The sequence below is a fragment of the Seriola dumerili genome, unplaced genomic scaffold (genome assembly GCF_002260705.1).
Source record: "Seriola dumerili isolate Sdu_G_001 unplaced genomic scaffold, Sdu_1.0 BDQW01000138.1, whole genome shotgun sequence".
NCBI classification, from domain to species: Eukaryota; Metazoa; Chordata; class Actinopteri; order Carangiformes; family Carangidae; genus Seriola; species Seriola dumerili.
This window is the reverse complement of record NW_019174393.1, coordinates 1,701,538-1,715,936: the sequence shown is the minus strand read 5'-3', so window position 1 is coordinate 1,715,936 and position 14,399 is coordinate 1,701,538.

Here is a 14,399-nt window from a genome sequence, read left to right as displayed (position 1 = left end):
GACAGCCAGCAGCCCGTCTCTCCTTCGCCTCACTTCACTGCTTCCACCATATACATATATATATATATATACATACACACATTCACACTCGTATATGTTACGGGGTGAGGTGGGGAGTTTTACCTTCAGACCAATACAAATGACACGGGCTAATTCCAGCCATACTATTCACACACTCATGTACCTGTCAGATGGAAGGAGAGGAGCTCAGACGGAGAAGGGGATATAACATATTTCATTGAAATATGTATGATGGGTTCGACAGTGAGGGAGAGGATGACAGAGAGAGGGAGGACACATCAGAGCGGGAGACAAAACCTGGGAGATAATAGTATGATTGGATGGGAGAGATGTGACAGAGAGAGCTTCAGTGGAAAAGTTAACTTTGTGCTGGAGCACCGGGCTTTACAAATGCTGGCTCATCACCAGAGTCATAAAGGTTCATCCTCTGGAAACCATAAATGCTTCGGTGCCAGTCCATTGCAGAGATGTTGAGATGTTTCACCAGATAAGTGAAACCTTTGAGGCGCCAGTGGCGCTACAAGAAAAACCAAGGGAACATCAAAGTCGTTCGGATCTTTCCTCTGGGGACCGTGAATGCTTGTATAAAATGACACAGCAATCCATCCACTAGTTGTAAATCAATCTGGATTAAAGTAGTGGACTGATTTATCGACCAACAGCTTGACAAAACTCATCTAAAGAGAAAAATGCAGGCAGTTTGAAGTGGCATTTTTCTCTTGAGCAACCGATCCAAATATATTTAATTTACAACAATATAAAACAGAGAACAAGCAAATCTTCACACCTGAAGATCTGGAGACGGTGAGTGTGAAGTGTGAAGTGTGTTTTTGATAAATGACTCTGGGCCTCTGGTGTGTCACAGCAATGAGTTTTGCAAGTAGCTGCTCTCATAGCTGAACGCTGAAGCCAGAGCGAAAATGTTTTAAGATGCAGTTTCTCCATTGGCCTAAACAGCAAAACAATACAGTCCGCTGTCTCTCTTTTCAGACGCCAAGACACGGTGTGGCGTTTCTTTATCAAGGAAGCCATCTTGGCCCGAGAGCAGCTGAACAACAGAACAAACACCAGCATGCAGAGACTATATAAGCCAGAAAACAACAAAGACTTTTATTTTGGAGTCTGGTCGCGTCATGGATGTTAAATAGCCACAGATGACTCACTACAAGGCTAATAAAGTGGCTTAAACTTTCATCTCTTCACATTTATCATGGCATCATATTTACTTGCAGTGAATATTGCAACCTTTCAAAATCCAATTTCAATATAAAAATCTTGGAACTTTAAGCCCTTAGTTCTTGGTTGTGAATCTGAAAGTTGTAAAGCACGTAACCTATCACAACAAAAGGAAAATATTAGTCTGATATTTCCTCACCAACGCGGCACTGGCACCGAATGGTCAGATCAGTAGGACAATCAATGTATATGTTTAACTGGCAGCTAATGAAAAGCAGCCCAGTGTTAACATTACTGACGTATGACTGAAAGTATAATACTTTTAACTGTCTGCGCTATTTATACTGTATTAATGATATCTTGAAAGTTTATGAAATAAAAAGACAAAATTGAGCTGTTTTGGATAATTGGATAAGGATTCAGTCAGCTTGTTAAAATGTGGCATCCTGTCAGAAATCACACTCCACTGTGTAGACAAATCAGTTTCTGTCCAAAACTGATGTTTGAATCCGACGTACCACGTTTCATTTCCCCGTCCGTTTTACTTGTCGGATTGGAGGTAAAACGGAAATGGAAGCCGTCACGCCTCCGAAGCTATCCCTGAGGAGAAGCCGGGGTGTGGACCCCAGAGAGCGACTTTTAAAAGTTTTTGATCTTTAAATTCTCCTAACCTCCGATGAAATGTTTAAATACCAAAAGCATCTGTCCTCTGCGCAAAACAACACATGCTTGCGTGCATTATAAAGGGGGGGGGGTCTATGAAAAGAAATCATTAAGGTAAACACACATGGCGCGGCCTGTACACTCCAGTGGGCGAATTGGGGTTTCTGTTGTCTCCCAAGGCAATTCTTGTTTGTCGGCTCTCCAGTATTTTCCTTCCTCTTTAGGTGTGAGAGACGGGTCAGCATCCGTTTTCCCTCGGTGAGCGTCTAGTTTGCGGCGCGGTGGGAAAGAGAAAGGAGAGGGAACGTTTTTGATGCGACACACAGAAATGGGAACAAAATGTAAACATGCCAAACGCCCATTTTCCCCCGGGAAATCAGGCCTTGTGAAGACGAGGTGTCAGAACACATTCAAACACGGTGTATTTGCTTGGTGCGCCTGCTTTAAGACGGAAAAACATAACGACAAGCAAGGAGGAGAGAAAAAACAGAAAGAAAATAAATCGGAGGTATGGGGCGAAATAGAGGAGAAAAACTCAAAGCGTTGTGCAGTTATTCAAGCCAAGCAGATGGAGGACCAAACAAGAGGGGGGAAAAAAAAAACTTCATCAAAGTTTTAAAGTGAGTGTCTGTGGCACAGCGCAGGTATTTAGTGCTTGTGACAGCACTTTGAGATTTTTTATTTTCACACCAACTGCTGTTGTACATGTTGACTGAACTTTTTCTCTTGCTCTTCTGTAACAGCAGACATATGCACATTTGTCCCCCATGAGTGCACATACTCATAGTGATACTTTGATTTGCCGCTGTAAAGAATCCGTGAAAACTGTGAAAGGAAATTCAGCACGATTCAGTCAGGCAGGGATGTAATCTTGTTATTAAAGGCAAAATGCATACGTTTTTTGTTTTGTTTTTGTTTTTAAAGTAATACATGTCATGTGTGTGGTGAAGAAGGTGAAACATGCTCAAATATGAAGTAAGTTATATGATGATGCACATCTTCCAGGAGACTTTTTATTTTCTTAGCAGAGATGTTACACGCTGCCTGTAGTGAGTAGGTATTATCTGACACCAGCCGTTAGCAGCAGATCCTTTGAGTCCTGTAAGGTGTAAGGTGAAGTCACCGCAGGTCAGATTTGTTCCAGCACATCCCCGAACACCCTGTGGCCGGGTCATGGTTTGTCTCTTCTCTGATCGCTGTTGTTAGATATCCATTTGAGACGGTGCGGTCCAGTCGTCTGGCTTTAACAAATTTGGTTCTTATTAAAACTGCGGCATCCAACTCATCGACAACTAGAACTGAGTGATATATCCCAGACCTTGACATGTGCCATTGATAGAACATAATCAATATTGTTTGCTTCATTTGTGAGTGGTCATTAGAGTTTTGGCTCATACTTGTGGAGTTGTATATATCTACATATGTTATGTGTAAAGACTAAGCTTCTGGTAAAGACGCATTAATTAATATTTGATTGATTCAAACACTAAATTAAATGAGTGCATGTAATATTTCAGAGTTCAATCGTTCTGACAAACCCACAGAGAATCATCGGCATCGCTGCAGAGATTTTAAACCTGTTTCAGTTCTTTGTTTTAGTTTTACGGTGCTTTCACTGTCTGGGTCAGTCTCGCCGCCAGTTAGAGAAAGTCGCCATCAGAAGACGGTAAACTGTCATAAAGGGATGCACGTGGTCACCAACGATCACCAGACAGGCTGCAGCATTCAAACCATGACTGATTGGTATTAAGGAGTCCAAAGTGTGCCAAGAAAACTTTCCCCACGACATCACACCACCAGCAGCAGCCGGGACTGTTGATACAAGGAAGGTTAGCTCCGTGGATTCGTGCTGTCAACAGAAATCCAGATTCATCAGACCAGGACACGTTTTCCAGTCTTCATCTGTCCGGTGTTGGTGAGTCTGTGTCGACTGCAGCCTCAGGTTTCTGTTCAGGGCTGACAGGAGAGGAGCCCGACTTGTAGCCCATCCACCTCGGTAGTAATCTGAGTTACTGCAGCGTCTCTGTCTCTCAGCTCCGTTCCCCTCTGACCTGTGCCCTGTGAGTGGAGGTGGTCGATCATCTGTCAGTTCGTTTTGATGTTTCTCTGCCGCCTAGTGGCCGGAAATTCATCAAAGCGCCTTTCGAGAAAAATCAAAATCACTTTTTTATTTTTTTGCACGATGACAGCGACAGGCGACGACAAACAAACCCAAAAACACTCTTCAGATGATATTTTATAACCCCGAACAGCATATCGTTGACGGCTCAAGCCCCCTGGATGGCGAGCGGGCGTCCTAGCAGATGCCAAAACAAGACTGGCGCAAGGTGAGGCCGTAATTCTAAACAAACTGCCTGATGACTAATGCAATGAATCGCCGCAGGAAAGGGAATTATCATTCTACAGTGCTGGGCGGCTGATTGGAGTAATGATTGGGGTGGAGAGACAGAAGGGAGTGGAGGGGAGTCAGTGTGGGAGGGATCGGAGAGGCGAGGGGGGGGGGGGGCGACACGCCAACGCCACGGTCCTGATTTCTGTCTAGCAGGGGGCCGCTGCTCCAGTCGCCTGGCACCGAGCCAAACACACTGGGTTTAGTTTGTTATTGAGGGAAGGCAAAGCAATCAATCTGGAGGCTGGAAGGAAAGGAGAGTGAAGAAGTATTTTTGATAAGTCGTCTGAGGAAAACATAATCACGGCTGTGCGGTGTGAGCTCGTGATGGGTGTTAAAAAAAAAAACTTTTTTCTTCCCCCTCTCCATATCGTTCCTCTTTTCTCTTTTCATACCGTGTGTGTGTGTGTGTGTGTGTGACTGAAATTTTCTGGACTTGTGTGAAACCCAGAAAGGTGTTCCTTCCTCAGCTAGCAGCAGATGTGTCAGAGCATGAGACGACATGAAGCTCTCGAGGGACTTCTTTAAGTGTCACTGGGAAGCTTTACCGCACACACACACACACACACACACACACACACACACACACACACACACACACACACACACACACACACACACACACACACACAGAATATTGTCGGAAGTGCTGAATAATAGTGCTGTACTAAGCATGCTGGCCCAATTAGGCCCATTGGGACTGGGAACAAGCATCAGTGTGTGTGTGTACATGCGTGTGTGTGTGTGTGTGTTTGTGTGGACTATCCTTGAGTCATAGGAAGACAGCAGGACTGAACGTCAGAATATTGTCAGACATCTGCCTGCCTGCATGCCTGCCACTGCAACACACACACACACACACACACACACACACACACACACACACACACACACACACACACACACACACACACACACAACATGACAGCAGGGGGAGGAAGAAAGCGAAAGAATGGCAGAAGAGCTGGAAAAACCAGAATGTTTAGGAACAACGCTGCTGGATAGACGAGCTTGTGAGCATGTGACCCAGTGGCTGTGCAGTCAGAACCAGAGTGGACACTGTGCTGCACATCTACACCTGCACTGAGCGCCGCAGGCTTGTTTTCTACTAAACTTCTGATGCAAAAAGAAAACAACAGTCTAACGAGTCGGAGTGAGCAATAGGTGTAAAATCTACGGGGGTATATACATTTTATGTCATAATATTGCTATGTACTGTGAAGCTAGACGGATGAAAGACCCGAGGCTTCAAAGTACTTCATTGCATACTGCCATAAATAAGTTCAGCTAATTGATTGACAGCGTTTCCTGAGCTGGCCTAAAACGATCAGAGATATTACAGAGATAGACGCCTTTATCAAAGCGTTTAACACTACAAAAAACATCTCCCTGACAGCTAAAGGCATTTTCAGGCTTCAGTGTAGTTCAGTAAAGTGTGAAGCAGCCGCAGTACGGGTTCAGAAAAAGCTGTCTGCATGTCGGCACACTAACCTTAGCGTTTACTTCAAAGCGCAGCTAAGCCCAAGTACAACTGAGGCTGTCGAGATCCAGATGAAACTGATGAAAGTTAAGTCGGGAATTAAAGTGCTGAGTCTGGGAAACTAAAAATGACCATCATGAGGGATTAAACTTTTTTTGGATTTGGACACAAATGACTTTTCCTCTGGCTCCACCCTGAGGCCCCAAGTATGCAAGAATGCTAAAGTTTCCTTTTTTTTTTTGTTCATCTGTCAAACTATTCTGTTTTCTGTTGTTTGAGAAGCATTACAGGATCATTATACACAGGAAGGAAGGATTTAAAGAATCAAGGGTGAGGAAAAAAATAAAAACGACAGGAGAAGAGAGAGTGGACAGATGGATGGAGATTAGGAGTGAAGTATAAGAATAGAGGAGGCAAGTAAATAGACAGGAGGGAGGTAAGGATTAAAGGAGGGGGAAGCAGGAAACAAAGGGACAGAAGAAGTGAAGACTGATGGGAAGAAAGGGAAAATATAAGGGAGTATGAAGTGGGAGGGAAGAGACAAGAGAAAGTATCAAAGAGATGAAGTAACAATAAAAGATGGGGTGAAGTTGGAGGTTTAAACTAAAATTATGAGTGAGGATGAATAAGCCCCAGGAGGCTCCGTGGCCTGTTGCTGCAGCCCAGTCATATCGTCGCCTCCTATGGGTTTTCCTCCAACACTCCAGAAGGTTCCACCTACACAACACACACCGCCTCACACATACACTGGGCCCCGTCTGTGAGCGTGCACGCCCGCACACAAACACACACACACACGCACACACGGTAGTGCTCCAAGGAACTCAGCAAACCCATTGAAAATAGTCCTCGGGGGGGAAACAGTCTGTTCTTTCACACATTACCACTCATTCTAAAGTACAGCTGTCTGCTCTGTCGCAGAATGACGAGCTACTTGTACGATATCAATACACCCCAATATTTACAGGCCACTTATTATGGTATATAGCAGCTTTTACACCATGCTAACACCCTCACCATCTACTTTAAAGTCCGCCTCTCTGTTTAGATGAGCAGCTTGCGTGTCCAGACAAAAGAGTCGTGTGCCATTGTTGTGTCTGGCTAAGTTGCGCTCAAGTGTGGACCAAAACAACCCCACTGAGACCCTCCATGGGAAGTGGTGTCAGTCCGGTTACAGCAAATTCCCAGCTACCAGCGAAGCAGCGATGCAGATGAGAGAAGTAAACGGTTGCTACCATCTAGCGGGACAATGAATTGAGGTCTGATCCAAACCTGCAAAGCGGTACGATACCTTCTTGATATTTGTGCAAACAACACCTTCTTCACTGATCACTGATTCTTCACCAGTTGTTGAGAGATTTAGTTCTTGACCAAAGTGTTTTGAATGAAAGAAACAAACTCTGCTAACATCATCTACTCACTGCACCGTGCCGAAATATTGTTGCTGACCAAGTAACTTTTCTTCCTCACTTGTTTCCACGTCGTACCATCTTGTCAGCAGAGAGAGAGAGAGAGAGAGAGAGGATGATTTATGGTGATGATGATAGGGAACTCGCTACAGTACAGTAGAGACCTCTGGGACAAGATGGCACAGGAACTTTGCAGCAGAAATGTGGCTCTAGGTGTGCCATCATTCAGCATGGACCAGGATCTCTAACGAAACCGGGCCTGGAAGCAAAAGAGGTCTTACCTTTACAGTAGATAGGAAAATATAGTAGTAAATTCAGACAGATTCAAAACAAGCTAATGCCCCATTGCCAGTTCTTAGATAGTAATCACATGTGGCCAGACCTCTGTCTAGTGAAATTATGTGGGCATGAAATAAACTTTAAATGTCAAAGAGTTCCCTTGGTAAGTTTTAATTGGTTTCAAAATAATCTCACAACAAGCATTTAGTTCCTGATTTTACAAAACAATGCAAGTAGCAGCTTTTTTCAAACTCTCTGGGCTTCTTCCACCAACCCGTTTCTTTTCTCCTCTCCATCTCCCTCGTCAGCTTCCCTGTGCGATTGTTAATCTAATGCCACTAGTACAGGAGTTGATGCTGCTCACCTGATACCACTAAGTCTCAGATGACACGCTCGAGCTCAGGTACAATCAGACGGCGACAGGCCCAGGAGCCCTGCAGCTTTACTAATGTTTTTTAGCACTTTTAGAAGCCTTGGTCCCAGAGTGGATCATTAAACTGGAGAATATCGGTGGCAGATGAACCAAAGGCGCAAGAGCTTGTTGGATCACTCCCAAAACAGAGCTGCAGAAGAAAGGGAGGCAAAGAATGGGATAAGAAGAAAGTTCTCCCTCCGTCTAAACACTGCTCATTAGCAGAAACAGGTATGCTGCTGAATGAAGTGATAGCAGAAATGGTAAAAAAAAAAAAAAAAAAAGAAAGAAAGAAAAAAAAAAAAGATGTCATGGAAAGTAGGAAGAAAGACGCCGGGGTGCTGACAATGAGGGAATGACAGTTCCATGCTGAATAGGCAGGAGTGTCTAATCTACTGTTAGACATCCGCATCAAAAAATGTCTCTACTCCAACAACTGTTCCGCTTCCTGTCAATTAGGTGCCAGGAAGCTGCACGCACATTTGTCCAAGCGAGAGAGAAAAAACACACACACACACACACACACACACACACACACACACACATACACACTTTAACTACATAGTCGAAAGAGTACATGCACCCACCCATGCATGTAACACACACCTCATCAAGCTAGAGTGAGCGAGCCATGATTAGACTATCCGGGGGCCTGGCGTGCAGCGTGTGTGTGTGTGTGTGTGTGTGGTGGTGCATTTGCATGACTGAATGTGTGTGAAGCAGCTATTCTCTGTGATTTGTTTGACAAATAGAAAGTGAATGCAAAGAAAAGAAGCTGTAATTACACTTCCTGAGGTAGCTGTGAATTCTGAAAAGAAAAAAAAGAAAAAGGAGGAGGAGGAGGAGGAGGAAAAGATAGAGAAAAAGAGCCAGAGAGGCCTTGAGACAGGGATGTAGAGGACCGCTGTTACCTGAATAGTGATGACGAGCTGAAATTACCAGACGTACAGAGCTGAATCAAGTGAGAGCTGCCATGAGCTGGCAATTAGTCTCCAGCACCCGGCAACACACGCTGCTACCGTACTTTCAAATGAGACCAGCAGCTCCTCTTAGCCGCTCCTCCTAAAAACTGGTTATGTACACGTGGAAAGACTTGGTGTCATTCTCTGAATTAAACCTAATTAAGTTCATTTCTGAAAGAGGGACGGAGACCTCGGGTGCTCCGCATGCACGCACGTTTCGATGGCAATTATGTCGGTGCGCGCCGGAGGTTGTTGCTGCCCTTTGCTGCCTCCTCAGCCCTAAACACCAATCAGCCGTGTTGTTGTAGACATAACAAGCTCGCAGACAATGGCGGGATTTCTGTCACTAACTTGTCTGCTGTGACTTTTTTTTTAATGAAGTAAAGGGTCAGTGTCCGACTCTGACCTCAGCACAGTTGTGTACCACATGAATGTTCATACAGGGTTGCTGTAGCGTGAGGAGTCACAGAGGCAATCTTGATGGAGAGTGATGTCTGGAGGCGGAGATTTCTCCTGACTTTTTCTGCATGAGCCGATTGTCTGCGGCGGCGATGGCGGGCGGCGATGGCGGTGGCAGGGTAGACGCTGTTTATTTCATTTGGTGCATGTTAAGCGCAATGTGTTGGATAGTCTGTTCTCACCGCCTGGCTGCTCTGATCTCATCCCCTCACAGAGGAGTTTCATATAAGCCTCAACATCAACACGGCTCTCAGTGACGATCACTTCAATGGAGAGGAGAGGAGAGGAGAGGAGAGGAGAGGAGAGGAGAGGAGAGGAGAGAGTGAAGGAGTTGAGAGGATATGAAGGAGAAGGAAGAGGAGATGAAAGGAAAAGAGGTAGAAAAGAGGTTAAAAAGAAAAGAGAGAAGACAACGGGGGAAAGATGAAGAGAAAAGTTGATGAGGAGAAACGAGGGTAAAGAAAGAAGAGATGAGGAGGAAGTAAAATAAGAAAGAAAGAAAGAAAGAAGAGGAGGAAAAGAAAGGGAGATGAATGAGAAGGAAAACATCAAAACAAAACAACAAAAGAAAAAGAAACGAAGAGGAGGAGGGAGATGAGACAATAAAAGAAAAGCAAAGGAGAAAGAGAGGGAAGAGGTGTGGAGGAGGTGAAGAAGAAAAAGAGAAACAGAGGAAGAAAGAAGAGTAAAAGCAAGGAAATTGAGAGAGGGAAATGGGAGACAGGAGGAGGATGAAAGAAGAAAGAGAGGAGGAGAAGAAGGGGACAGAAAGGGGTGAAGAAAGAGGAGAGGTGGGGTGGATAGTAGTATGACAAAAAAGGGGAAAAGGCGAAGAGGAGACAAGATGAGAGAAAAGGAGAAGAAGACAAGACGGAGAATAAGGAGAAGAAGAAAGAAAAAGGGAGGAAAAGAAGGTAGACGAGATGGAGAAAGAAAAAAGGAAAGGGAAGGAGGCGAGAAGGAAAAGAGGAGGGAAAATCTGTCAGATGGCGGGATGAGACGGGATGAGACAGATTAAAGAGGACAGAGAAGGACAGAGACAGAGGAAGGGAGGAGGGAGTTAGAGCTGAGGGGAGGATGTTCAGACGTAATTGCTCAGATGCGAATAAAAAGAACATTTTCCTCCGTCTCTCCTTCCACACATCAACTCCTCCCTCAACATCCCTTTTACTCTCTCCAGACACACACACACACACACACACACACACACACACACACACACACACACACACACACACACACACACACACACACAAGCACATACTGTACTCTCTCTAAAATGTCAGTCAATCACTGGGAGTGCTCGGTGTTCTCTGTGTTCGTCTTATCTCCCCTGACAGAGTCGACAGTTTGTGTTTGCTCAAGCAGCAGATCAGGAGGCCAACATTAAGAGACTATTGACTCCCTCCAAGTGCTTAAGTAAACACATATCTGCATCCAGCGCCTGTCAGCCCTCCAGAGACGCCGCGCCGACACTACCAGGGGGAACCGAGGTGCGGCGGCGTGCGAGTCGGAAGCTGCGTACGCTCAAGTTCAAGGCCAACGTTCATTTCTTTTGTCGGGAGGCTGATGTTCTCTCATTTTAAAGCCGGCACTCACATAAATGGACTGTTTTATAAGTGTAGTTCTCTCAATGAGAGCGATAACATACGCAATAATCTGAAGGTCACAGATTTAATTCTTTTATTTTATTTTATTTTCTGCCTGCGTTCGCCATCTGCCTCCTACATACCTTTTGATGGATTTACAGATACTTGATACCGTTTGAAGGTAGACTGCTCATCGGGATGATTGACAGCTGCCTGGGTGCAACGTGACGAATCAAAGACGAGGACAGCTGGTCTACAGTATTAGGCTTTCCTTCGTTAAGGCGCGCCGTCATTGCAAGTCATTTAGTGGCTGAAAATTAAACTATTGTCGTGTCAAAGGAGATGTTCATGTAATAGTGAGATGGAGGACATGAGATTGTGTTTTTGCACAAGGCTGCATGCAGGTTTACCACAGACGCATTTGATGTTGGAGATCAAACACTGTACACAACACAAAGGGCTCTGGTTTATTTTAGATGCCAGGATGTTTTGGCAGTGAGCGGGGAAAAATAAAAAGATTATAAATCCACATGTTAAGACTTACATGGATGAATGTCGATACAAGGAGTGAACGTTGATATGGACTAAGAGGCTCAACGTGGTCATGGTGTTCAGGAAAGGAGGAAATGGGTCCAGACCAGGTAGAGACATCAACATTAAAAAGGTCGTGCGCTAATATCAAGGAGTTTTTCTGTGTTTACTTTGATAACTAAAAATAAATGAATTTAAAAAACCAAGCACTTTTTGATAACTTAGCGTCTGATGCATAATAAGCAGCTCGTTTGAGCTTTTGTCCTTTTTATCTCGTCTTTTTGTTTTTCAGGAAGCTTTTTCTTCTCTCGACATTGTAAAAAAGAGAGACATGAAAGCTGGTATTAACTGATCTCTTCCTTTTTATATATATATACACACCGTCAGTCACTTATATTCACTTTACCAACAGTGTTTCAGTCCTTAAGCCATCATCTCTAGACCTGAAGGACCCAAAGATCACTGAAGGGTCCTTTAGAAAGTCAAGAATCCTGATCCCGAGGAACCTTCACCCTGTTGGTGTCGAAGGGAACCGGGCTCCATGTTCGTTCACGCTGAACTGATTCCACCTTTTTGTTGTATTTTGTTTTTGACTAAAGCATCTGCTCACCCCTCTTCTCCTCTTCGAGTCGTCCTCACACTTCGATTACCTTCGTTACCCTCCTTACTACACAATACACTTCCCTCTTCCCTAAGTGCGAGCAGGTTGTTAACACCCGTCATCATGAATGTGGTGTCCAATCACAAAAAAAAAACCCTAACCCTTGATAAAGTTATCTCTTGCTGTGGAGTGGCCAACACTGCCTGAAAGTGCTTGAGAAATACAATCAAATTTTGCATTCTGTTCACATCCTGAAATGGTATTGATCCATTAAATACCAAAGACAGTATCATAATAAACAGTATGTAGTGAAACACAATCAAAACAGCACTGGAGAGAAAATGTGATCTTTCAATACAAAGCCAATATTGGCCTCCTGTATCAGTGTGTACATGAACATGCGCTCCCCAGGCAGACAGTAAATTACCTATTGGACACGCTCATTATCTCCATTCATACGGGGACATAAGATGATTATCGAGTATGGAAACACATAAATTGTTTCTGCTGACGATTGCAGCAGCAGTGGTGCTGAGAAATTTCACGGGGGAAATCTGAAATTCATTTGCCCATTTGGTTTTCCTCACAAGGGCACTGAGCGGTATAGAGTTCGTCATGTAGAAATGAATACTACTAAATGCATATCCTCCAGGTTTATAGAGGAAAAGAGAAAAAAAAACAGATATTAAAGGATGCAGCACTAAATGTTTATATGCACACACACAAACACACACACACACACACATTGGGGTAGTAACTTGCTATCAAGCCACTGTGATCTTGCCATTGATCAGTGTGCAGATCAAAGCAAGGGAGCATGGCTGCAGAACTGTGTTGGCTAATTACCGGGTCCTGTAAAGGATTTCGGTCTTTAAGCATGGCCTCTGGGCCTCACCCCCGTAGCAGGGATCCTGTGATCAGGGCCACAGAAGACCTGACAGGCATGGAGATGAAGCCCACGATTATAAACACTCAGCTGGCATATGCTCACCATGACTGATTGGCCTCGGCGCTGCCAGACTTCAGTGCTTCCCTACAGAGGAGGCATCTGCAAGCCTCACACTGATGTTTCGTGGTGTATATCTCAAGAAAAAAAAGCACACCAGCTCTTTTTCATTCATGCTTTTTATGTTGCTTTTCAACTTCCTTTATCAGCAGCGATGGGATCACCGTCATCAGCATTATTGCTCTTGATTGAGCATAGATAAGATGATATGGGATTTTAAAAAGGCAGACACTGATTTACACATGTGCAACAGGTCTGAGAGATTTAGTCTGGGATTACCACCTTTTATTTCTCTTTATATTGATGGTTTATGGTCTGGTTTGGTCTTAAATTTAAATATTACACCATTAAACATTACAATTACAACCCTTAGTCCTAAAATGATATTAAATACTACTAAAACATTCACTGCCAACATTTTCTCCCTGTCTGGGAAGTGATCATACAGAAAATCACAGGCATAGAAGCTCAGTAAAGACTGTGGTTGGTTAATTATTGAAAAACGAAAGACCAACTGAGTTTATGTGATAAAGCAGACACATGTTATTTTCAGTGTTAAACTGACACGCTGACTGACGCATTGTTTACACTATATTGTTGTTATATTATATGGAGCTAATCCGCACTCTGGACAGGTGGCCGGTCCATCACAGGGCTGACGCAACCGTTCATGCTCATATCCACACCTACAGGCAATGTAGAGTCACAGATTAACCTACACCTGCATGTCTTTGGACTGTGGGAGAGAGCTGGAGAACCTGGGGGAAACCAAACACTGGCATGGGGAGAACATGGAAAGGCTTGACGGCTAATGTTAGCTAGTTACGGATGGGCTGTTATGGATATGGAGTAAGATTTCAATAGTGGTAACGGTTGATTGTGGGTCTGTGACAGAGTGTGAACTCTCTCTCTCTGCTGGATGTTTTACGTCTTTATGAGACTTTCATCTCGACACGGATCATCATTGCATCAAGTTAAGGACACACCTGTGCACAATGATCTGACACCCGGATCGAAGATTCCCAAGCCGCGGTATTTTGGTTTTTCTAAGTATACGCCAGTTATCATAATCAAAGTTTCTCAAAACCAGGACACGAGTGTTCGGTGTTTGTGTGAAGCTATAATATAGTTTCGGATTCAGGGCAGGTCAAACTTAAGAAGAACTGTCAGCTGTCCGTCCCTTTTTCGGCCTCGGGCCTGAATGAACTGGGCTGGCTCGGGTTCGGACAGAAACTTTAGCCCCGTGCAGTTTCTATATTGGCTTAAAAACTCCAGTCCAGCTGTGACTCTTTTGCTCCCCGTCAACCCAGAGGCTGAAAGGATGCAGAGCCCACTCCACGCTGAAGGCCTTTTACTCGGCCGACCTTATCACAGTGCATAAACCTAACACAGAAAATATTTTCCCGACAACCTGTCACACAT